The sequence below is a fragment of the Bubalus bubalis genome, chromosome 3, assembly GCF_019923935.1.
Source record: "Bubalus bubalis isolate 160015118507 breed Murrah chromosome 3, NDDB_SH_1, whole genome shotgun sequence".
NCBI classification, from domain to species: domain Eukaryota; kingdom Metazoa; phylum Chordata; class Mammalia; order Artiodactyla; family Bovidae; genus Bubalus; species Bubalus bubalis.
This window is the reverse complement of record NC_059159.1, coordinates 137,774,566-137,785,585: the sequence shown is the minus strand read 5'-3', so window position 1 is coordinate 137,785,585 and position 11,020 is coordinate 137,774,566. Positions and strand designations below refer to the sequence as shown.

Below are 11,020 nucleotides of genomic sequence, written 5' to 3'. Positions count from 1 at the left end.
TCGGCCCTCGCGCGGCATCTAGCCACGGCGCGTGCGAATGAGGCGCCGAGGGACCGCTGGAGGGCGGTGGCTCGGCCCGGGCTTGGTGGCCCGCTCCTATGAGCTGCGAGTAAGGGGCCCTGTGGGCACTCCCCATCAGCGCCCCAGCAAGGTTAGTGCCTGCCTGGAGGAGACAGTCTGAGAGGGGCCTCCTCGGGGGTTGCGGCCGCTCCCAGTTCCGCCACCTTCCTGGGGAGGTCGGAATGATTCACCCAGCGGCCTGGGCCGGGGTCTGCCTCTCCTGTCAAAGCCAGCTGCCCACTCGGGCCTCAGGTCATATGGTAGTTCTGTGTTTAGTTTTTTAAGGAACCTCCATCACTGACGCGATGGACGTGAGTCTGAGTGAACTCCGGGAGTTGGTGATGGACAGCGAGGCCTGGCGTGCTGCGATTCATGGGGTCACAAAGAGTCAGACACGACTGATCGACTGAACTGAACTGAACTGATAATGTTCTTCATAGTGGCTGTATCAATTTACATTTCCACCAACAGTTTGAGAGGGTTCCCTCTTGTGCACACCCTCTCCAGCATTTATTGTTTGTAGGTTTTTTGATAATTGCCTTTCTGGCAGTGTGAGGTGATACCTCATTGTTTTCTTTTGCATTTAGATAATAATTAGTGATGTGGCACATCTTTTCACATATCTCTTGGCCATCTGTATGTTCTGTGTGACTTCTTTAGAGAGATGTCTATTTAGGTCTTCCACCCATTTTTTGATTGGATTTTATTTTTATATTGAGCTCCATGAGCTGTTTATTTTGGACCTTTTGTCTGTTGCTTCTTTTTTGTCTGTTGCTTCCTTTTTGTCTGTTGCTTCTTTTTGTGTTTATCTGTTGCTTCTTTTTTGACCCACCTCCTAGAATAATGAAAAGGAAAGCAAAAATAAACCACTGGGACCCAATTAAACTTAAAGGATTTTTCACAAGAAAGGAAACCATAAACAAGGCAAAAAGACACCTCTCAGAATGGGAGAAAATATTTGGAATAGTTCTTGATTGGCAACCTGAACATACTCCAGGTTCCCCAGGGGCCACTTTTGTAACCTGGTTTATATTTGAAAAATAGGTTATATTTTCAGATGGCTCACTGCTAAGGCATGGAATATGCATGTCCCCTGAGATGCAGTGTGAAGCATACTGAGAGAATGTGATGGGTGGATGAGAAAACAAAGGTTTGTTCATGTTGAATCAGAGACCTATTAGAATTCTGATGGCAGAAAGTCTGCAGATAGGTCATTTGAGGAGGATTTTTGGATGAAGTCAGTAAAGGTCAAAGTGAAACAGAAAAGCTATCTCGCTCTCAGGACTATAAGTTTATTTTTTGAGGCAAGTTTTGAAATTTTATAGTGGGCAGCCAGATCAAACACAGGAGCTAAAGAATCAGCTTTCTTACCATCTATGATACCATTCACATTTAATGTTATTATTGATATGGTTAGATTTATGTCTGGCATTCTGAGTTTGTTTTCTCTGTTTCATATCTTTTTTGCTCTTTCCTCCTTACTGCCTTTTGCATTAAGTGAATATATTCTGAAATTGTTTACCTTAAACTGGAACTTGAACACACGTGTATGGGAATGAAACCCAGCCAAAACCCTGCTTGGGACTCTAATCCACATGGCTGGGACTCAAACCCAGCCAAAACCCATAGTACCTGGTTTCAGGACCTAACGAAGCTCAGGTTCTTGTCTTGAAAAACAGACAACAAGATGTCTTGATGTCTCACCGCAGAAAGAATTCAGTGAGAGACAAAGTGATAGGTAAGAAGTGGATTTAGAGAGAAACACACTCCACAGACAGAGTGTGGGCCGTCACAGAAGGTAAATGTAGTGGCGAACAGTGGCATGGTTAGTTTTTATGGGCTGGGTAATTTCATATGCTAATGAGTGGGAGGATTATTCCAACTATTTTGGGGAAAGGATGGGGATTTCCAGGAATTGGGCCACTGCCCACTGCTTGGTCTTTTGACAGTGCCTTGGAACTGTCATGGCACCTCTGAGTGTGTCATTTAGCTTGCTGATTGAGGATCAAGGTCGAGTTGAAGTCAACTTGTCTTCCATCTTGGACCCATTTGATTCTAATAAGTTTATGTTTTATCTATGTCATGCTTTCAAAAGTTGTGCCCTGTCCATTTCCCTCCTGTTACAATTCTAGTGTAAAATTTAATGATTTCTTTTGATGATCATACTAGGTAATAAGGTTTTCTGTGTGCATGTGTGCTAAATCACTTCAGTCCTGTGGGACTGTTTGCAACCCTATGGACTGTAGCCCACCCAGGCTCCTCTGTCCATGGGATTTTTATATACACTTAATTATTTCCTTAAGATAAATTCCTAGAAGTGGTATTATTAAGTCCAAAAGTTGGCACATTTATAAGCCTTTGATATCCATAGCCACTTCCCCTTCTTAAGGAGTTGTCGCAGTTTACATTCCTACCAGCAAAGCTTTATGTGTTGTTGACTGATCCTAGGTATCAGTCTCATAGAGTTTAGCTTCCTTTACATAGCTGGCTCTTATATAAATACTGGAATTTGAGCTGAAATCTAGCAAGTTAAGGCTGATTTAATGTTCAGAATTGAAGATCACCTATGAAAAGAGCTTCCTTGGTATTTAGCCCCTGTTGTTATTTAATGGAAATTTTCTTTATAAGTTTTTATAATAAAGTATAGCTTTTTATCTCAGATCCTACCATGTCTTAGCCAATCTCAGAATGAGAATGAGGACATGGACAAATTATTGATCTACTTGACTAGCACCTCAGCCAACCTTAACGTTGGAGAGATATAATAGTTGCTTTCTTTAAAGCAAGACATTTTTCAGGTCTTCTGCCCATTTTTTAATCAGGTGGTTTGTTTGTTTTGATATTGAGTTGTATGCACTATTCATATATTTTATATATTAACCTCTTATCAGTTATATCATTTGGAAATATTTTCTCTCACTCAGTAGATTTTCTTTTCATTTCATTGATGGTTTCCTTTGCAAAATAGATGACCTTTTAAAGTTCCTGTCACTGAGGACTCATTGATTGGGCAGATGCTTCCCTCTAGTGCTTGTGTGCTCAGTTGTGTATGACTCTTTGCAACCCTGGGCTGCTCTATCCATGGGATTTTTTCAGGGGAGAATACTGGAGTGGGTTTCCATGCCCTTCTCTAGGGAGGGGGTCTTCCCAACCCAGGGACTGAACCTGCATCTCCTGTGTCTCCTGCATCACCGGTGGATTCTTTACCCACTGAGCCATCAGGGAACATCTCTGGCTGTCATTTACTGGTAGCTGCTGCACTGCTGCGTAGTGTAGCAACCTGCTGTGTGTGTGCTGGTAGTCTTGCTGCCTGACACTACTCTGAGGATTCCTGTCCAACTCCCTAGAAATCTTAGCTCTTTGTCACTAATAAAAATACTTTTGTATAAAAACATTGCTTCTGAGTGGCAGCAACTATGCCTCTCTGTCCCCAGAACCTGGGACAAAACACAGTGTAACTCCTTTGGAAGGCTCATGTTGAGGGACAAAAATCACAGCAGTGGCCTCTCTGTGAGGATTTTTCTTATGAGGCTATGATATGACCCACGGTACGTGTTAATCAGTAACCTTGAAGTTTCCTAAAGAAATTCTATTATAGCAATAATTGAGGTGCTGTAGCATTATTGGAGAAGGCAATGGCACCCCACTCCAGTACTCTTGCCTGGAAAATCCCATGGACGGGGGAACCTGGTGGGCTGCAGTCCATGGGGTCGCTAAGAGTCGGACACGACTGAGTGACTTCACTTTCACTTTTCACTTTCATGCATTGGAGAAGGAAATGACAACCCACTCCAGTGTTCTTGCCTGGAGAATCCCAGGGACAGGGGAGCCTGGTGGGCTGCTGTCTATGGGGTCACACAGAGTCAGACACGACTGAAGTGACTTAGCAGCAGCAGCAGCAGTATTATCATGGAAGAAGGAAATGGTAACCCACTCCAGTATTCTTGTCTGGAAGATCCCATGGACAGAGGAGCCTGATGGACTACAGTCCATGGGGTCGCAAAAGAATCAGACATGACTGAGCAACTAACACAAAGCATTATCATGGAAGCAGAATCTGACTTTAGCAAGTTTTCTAGAAACAGATGAGTCTGAATCCTTTACAGCTTATAGCCCTTCAGAGTTCTCTATAAACCATGAAGCAGGAAGGGTAAATGTGAAGGCCCATGCCCACATCATTTTAAATGAACACACTCATGTGTTCATTACATGAATGTGCCCCTGTTTAGGAAGGCACTGATCCCATTGCCCTGTCCACACAAGCACCCTCTGTCAGTGTGTACGGAATCAATAAATAAACCTGTACTAAAGACCTACTCTGTGAAAAGGCGTAAGACTGTCTTTGGCTCTGACTCCTCAGCTCTGAGACAGAGGAGCAAGGACTGTGTAAGGTGCTGTAGAGGAGTTTGCAGCACAGGTTTTAATGGCTTAGTGGGATGACAGTGACTGTGGGTTGTCTGTAAGGTAAACAGTATACGGGTTGGAGATGGTGCCAGGTTTGCTGAATTTGATGGTTTTTTCCTGGGGCAAGGGGTCAGGCTAATGGGAGAGTGAGAAATGCTGCAGCAACAAAACGATGGCAGCAGCTTCAGGAAGCAGGAACCGATTGGGTAGGAAATAAAGTATCCTGTTCACCTTCTCTTCATCCCACCGGGAGAGACCCGCCCTAGGATTCTGGGAATAGCCAAACACACAACATCTGACACTGGATCTCTGCGATTGACAGCAATTTTTTAATCACACATATTCACATCCCAGGGGAGGAGGACACAAAACACCGTGCAGTGCCATACTGGGCTGCTCTCAGATGTATGAACAAACGGGGGCTGCAGAAGGCAGGCTTTGTAGTAACAAGAGGGTGAGGTGACCCTTGGTTCCCACAAAAGATCTGATTTGTTTGTTTGAATAATTCCACAGGCTGTGGGGAGCTGAAGCCCATTGGGTTGAGGATGGGTCGTGTGCAGCTGGTGCAGCCAATAGGGAAACTAGTGAGTAGGGGACCTTTCCTGCTGGGTGAGGGGCAAAGCTGCGAGGGTAGAACTCATGGTTAGTCCTTTGAGACCCTTAATGTAAGGCTTAGAATGTCAAGGCAGCACATGAAATTTTAGGCTTTATTATACATGTAGGGAAGTAATAAAAACTACTTTGTATATTCCTAAATTATCTTAAATGTAAGGATCTATTTTGGTTTTGCATAGATAATAAGGATTTTTTTTAATTACATGAAGTAATAGTTTCTTTGTCTTAAACCATTTTCTAAATATTCTTACTTAGGCCTGGGCCGGGGAACAAAACCCTCATGCTAATAGTGTTTTTGGGAATGGTTTTAATTCAAATATAATTCACATACCATATAATTCACCCAATTAAAGATTAAAATCAGTGATTCTTGGTATATTCACAGAGTTAGGCAATCATCACCACCTTCAATTTAAGAACATTTCACCACCTTAAAAGAAACCCCATATCCTTTAATCATCACCTCTCAACCTTCCCATTCCCCAACCCTAGAAATTCACTTAATCTACTTTCTTTATATATAGATTTGCCTGTTTTGGACATTTAATGTAAGTAGAATCATACAGTTTGGTCTTTTGAGATGGACTTCTTTCACTAAGCAGAATGTTTGAAAGTTTCACCTATGTTGTAGCACATATCAGTATTTCATTTTTTTATGACTGAGTAATATCCCATATATGGATATATACCACATTCATTTATCCAATTATCAGCTGATGGGCATTTGGGTAGTTTCTGCCTTTTGGTTATTATTAGAAATACTGCTCTGAACACTCATGGACAAGTTTTTGCATGGACATGTTTTCATTTCTCTGGGTATATGCCTAGAGTAAAATATGGGTTGGTAGAAAGTGAAGAGGAACTAAAAAGCCTCTTGATGAAAGTGAAAGTGGAGAGTGAAAAAGTTGGCTTAAAGCTCAACATTCAGAAAACGAAGATCATGGCATCCGGTCCCACCACTTCATGGGAAATAGATGGGGAAACAGTGTCAGACTTTATTTTTCTGGGCTCCAAAATCACTACAGATGGTGACTGCAGCCATGAAATTAAAAGACGCTTACTCCTTGGAAGGAAAGTTATGACCAACCTAGATAGCATATTCAAAAGCAGAGACATTACTTTGCCAACAAAGGTTCGTCTAGTCAAGGCTATGGTTTTTCCTGTGGTCATGTATGGATGTGAGAGTTGGACTGTGAAGAAGGCTAAGTGCCGAAGAATTGATGCTTTTGAACTGTGGTGTTGGAGAAGACTCTTGAGAGTCCCTTGGACTGCAAGGAGATCCAACCAGTCCACTCTGAAGGAGATCAGCCCTGGGATTTCTTTGGAAGGACTGATGCTAAAGCTGAAACTCCAGTACTTTGGCCACCTCATGTGAAGAGTTGACTCATTGGAAAAGACTCTGGTGTTGGGAGGGATTGGGGGCAGGAGGAGAAGGGGACGACAGAGGATGGGATGGCTGGATGGCATCACTGACTCGATGGACATGAGTCTGAGTGAACTCCGGGGGTTGGTGATAGACAGGAAGGCCTGGCGTGCTGCGATTCATGGGGTCACAAAGAGTCGGACATGACTGAGTGACTGATCTGATCTGATCTGACCAAACAGTTTACCATTGTGATTGTACCAGTTTACACTCCTGCCAGGTCTGTATGGACATTTCAGTTGCTCCAGAACTTTGTCATCTTTTGGCATTGTCAGTCTTCTTAATTGAATACTTTATATTTCTGTGACTTCTAATGAAATTGTGAACCTTTTCATTTGTTTACTGGCCAGATAGATATCTTTTTCTGTGAAGTGCTGTTCAAGTCTCTTGCCCATTCATCTACTGGGTTGTCTGCCTTTTTCTATTGATTTAGATTTTTTTTCTTTAGAACTCTGGATGCAACCCAATTTATAGACTAAATGTCATATATATGTATACACTATCATTGACTATACACATACACACATACACACACACATAATCTTTTACCCTTCTGTGGCTTTCTTTCTACTCTATTAATGGTATCTTTTTTTTTTTTTAAACTTTACAAAATTGTATTAGTTTTGCCAAATATCAAAATGAATCCGCCACAGGTATACATGTGTTCCCCATCCTGAACCCTCCTACCTCCTCCCTCCCCATACCATCCCTCTGGGTCGTCCCAGTGCACTAGCCCCAAGCATCCAGTATCGTGCATCGAACCTGGACTGGCAACTCGTTTCATACATGATATTTTACATGTTTCAATGCCATTCTCCCAAATCTTCCCACCCTCTCCCTCTCCCACAGAGTCCATAAGACTGTTCTATACATCAGTGTCTCTTTTGCTGTCTCGTACACAGGGTTATTGTTACCATCTTTCTAAATTCCGTATATATGTGTTAGTATACTATATTGGTGTTTTTCTTTCTGGCTTACTTCACTCTGTATAATAGGCTCCAGTTTCATCCACCTCATTAGAACTGATTCAAATGTATTCTTTTTAATGGCTGAGTAATACTCCATTGTGTATATGTACCATAGCTTTCTTATCCATTCATCTGCTGATGGACATCCAGGTTGCTTCCATGTCCTGGCTATTATAAACAGTGCTGCGATGAACATTGGGGTACATGTGTCTCTTTCCCTTCTGATTTCCTCAGTGTGTATGCCCAGCAGTGGGATTGCTGGATCATAAGGCAGTTCTATTCCCAGTTTTTTAAGGAATCTCCACACTGTTCTCCATAGTGGCTGTACTAGTTTGCATTCCCACCAACAGTGTAAGAGGGTTCCGTTTTCTCCACACCCTCTCCAGCATTTATTACTTGTAGACTTTTGGATCGCAGCCATTCTGACTGGTGTGAAATGGTACCTCATAGTGGTTTTGATTTGCATTTCTCTGATAATGAGTGATGTTGAGCATCTTTTCATGTGTTTGTTAGCCATCTGTATGTCTTCTTTGGTGAAATGCCTATTTAGTTCTTTGGCCTATTTTTTGAATGGGTCATTTATTTTTCTGGAGTTGAGCTGTAGGAGTTGCTTGTATATTTTTGAGATTAGTTGTTTGTCAGTTGCTTCATTTGCTATTAAACATCTTTTGATAAACAAAAGATCTTGATTATAATGTAGTCTGATACATCAACCTTTCTTTATGGTTAGTGCTTTATGTGTCCCTTTAAAGAAAAATTTCCTATCCTTAAGGTCATGAAGATATTCCTCTGTGTTATATTCTAGAAGCTTTCTGATATGTTGTGACTACCCTAAAGCAACAAGATAGGCCTCCACCCACAATTTGACTCAAATGTCAAGACTGATTATGTCAGAGGCACATGTCAAGAAGTTATGAGAAGTTTTATTGCTTACATAGTTGAGATCTCTGGGGAGAGCAGGACAGACCCTCAAAAGCAGATCCTGAGCAAGCAAAGAGACTGTTGGACTTTTTATTGTAAATTTGGTATTGGGGGTGGGGTAAGTGTTCCCATTCATGAGGAAGGGCCTTATGTGAATCTTCCACCAGTACCAAAGGACAGAAACCAAGCTTTCTTACCAGTTCCACCCAATAGAGGGCACAAGGGGAAGAGAGAGGGCTGAGGCTATAAAAAGCTATTGGCAGTCAAACATAAAAAATGAGTCAGACTCTTTATCATGTGGTTTTACTTTCATGTTTAGATATACTGTACATCTGGAGTTGAATCTTATGCATAGTTTGAGGTAGAGGTTGCTTAATTTATTTTAACTTAAGAAAGAAAAGAAAGAAAGTGAAGTCGCTCAGTTGTGTCCAGCTCTTTGTGACACCTTTGTGGGGTGTAGCCTAACATGCTTCTCCGTCCATCGGATTCTCCAGGCAAGAATACTGGAGTGGGTTACTATTTCCTTCTCCAGGGGATCTTCCCGACTCAGGGATCAAACCCGGGTCTCCCGCATTGGAGGCAGACGCTTTAAATTCTGGAGCCACCAGGGAAGCCGGATATCCAAATGACCTAGCTGCATTTACTTAAAAGAGTCTTCCTTTATCCACTTTTCTGCAGTGCCACATTGTCATAAATCAAACATCTGTATATTTATAGACCTATTTCTGTATTCTCTCTTTTGTTGTATGACTTTGTCTATTCTTGCACCAGTATCACATTTTCTAATTCACTTCAGTTCACTCAGTTGTGTCCGACTCTTTGCAACCCCATGAACCACAGCACACCAGGCCTCCCTGTCCATCACCTATTCCCAGAGTTCACCCAAACCCATGTCCATTGAGTCGGTGATGCCATCCAACCATCTCATCCTCTGTCATCCCCTTCTCCTCCTGCCCTCAATCTTTCCCAGCATCAGGGTCTTTTCAAATGAGTCAGCTCTTCACATCAGGTGGCCAAAGTATTGGAGTTTCAGCTTCAACATCAGTCCTACCAATGAACACCCAGGACCGATCTCCTTCAGAATGGACTGGTTGGATCTCCTTGCAGTCCAAGGGACTCTCAAAAGTCTTCTCCAACACCACAGTTCAAAGCATAAATTCTTTGGCACTCAGCCTTCTTCACAGTCCAACTCTCACATCCAAACATGACCACTGGAAAAACCATAGCCTTGACTAGACGGACCTTTGTTGACAAAGTAATGTCTCTGCTTTTCAATATACTGTCTAAGTTGGTCATAACTTTCCTTCCAAGGAGTAAGCGTCTTTTAATTTCATGAATGCAGTCACCATCTGCATTGATTTTGTAGCCCCAAAAAATAAAGTCAGCCACTGTTTCCATTGTTTACCCATCTATTTGCCATGAAGAGATGGGACTGGATGCCATGATCTTAGTTTTCTGAACGTTAAGCTTTAAGCCAACTTTTTCAGTCTCCTCTTTCACTTTCATCAAGAGGCTCTTTAGTTCTTCTTCACTTTCTGCCATAAGTGTGGTGTCATCTGCATATCTAAGGTTATTGATATTTCTCCCAGCAATCTTGATTCCAGCTTGTGCTTCATCCAGCCCAGTGTTTCTCATGATGTACTCTGCATAGAAGTTAAATAAGCAGGGTGACAATATACAGCCTTGACTAGTCTGTTGTTCCATGTCCAGCTCTAACTGTTGCTTCCTGACCTGTATACAGGTTTCTCAAGAGGCAGGTCAGGTGGTCTGGTATTCCCATTTCTTTCAGAATTTTCCACAGTTTATTGTGATCCACAGAGTCAAAGGCTTTGGCATAGTCAATAAAGCAGAAATAGATGTTTTGCTGGAACTCTCTTGCTTTTTCCATGATCCAGCGGATGTTGGCAATTTGATCTCTGGTTCCTCTGCCTTTTCTGAAACCAGCTTGAACATCTGGAAGTTCACAGTTCACGCATTGCTGAAGTCTGGCTTAGAGAATTTTAAGCATTACTTTACTAGTGTGTGAGATGAGTGAAATTGTGCGGTAGTTTGAGCATTCTCTGGCATTGCCTTTCTTTGGGATTGGAATGAAAACTGACCTTTTCCAGTCCTGTGGCCACTGCTGAGTTTTCCAAATTTGCTGGAGTATTGAATGCAGCACTTTCACAGCATCATCTTTCAGGATTTAAAATAGCTCAACTGGAATTCCATCACCTCCCTTAGCCTTGTTCATAGTGATGCTTCCTAAGGCCCACTTGACTTCACATTCCAGGATGTCTGGCTCTAGGTGAGTGATCACACCATCGTGATTCTCTGGGTCATGAAGATCTTTTTTGTACAGTTCTTCTGTGTATTCTTGCCACCTCTTCTTAATATCTTCTATTTCTGTTAGGTCCATACCATTTCTCTCCTTTATTGAGCCCATCTTTGCATGAAATGTTCCCTTGATATCTCTTAATTTTCTTGAAGAGATCTCTAGTCTTTCCCATTCTATTGTTTTCCTCTATTTCTTTGCATTGATCGCTGAGGAAGGCTTTCTTATCTCTCCTTGCTATTCTTTGGAATTCTGCATTCAAATGGGTATATCTTTCCTTTTCTCCTTTGCTTTTCGCTACCCTTCTTTTCACAG

General features: G+C 42.2%; 1 long non-coding RNA gene across 1 annotated transcript in view; it reads left to right on the top strand.

Moving 5' to 3' along the window:
* The first annotated feature begins 14 nt into the window (after positions 1 to 14).
* The window catches only part of LOC123332906, a 35,669-nt gene continuing 24,663 nt past the window's right edge, over positions 15 to 11,020 (top strand). Inside the window, exon 1 of the long non-coding RNA XR_006550072.1 lies at positions 15 to 151. This is a non-coding gene — a long non-coding RNA (uncharacterized LOC123332906). The remainder of the gene's footprint in view (positions 152 to 11,020) is intronic.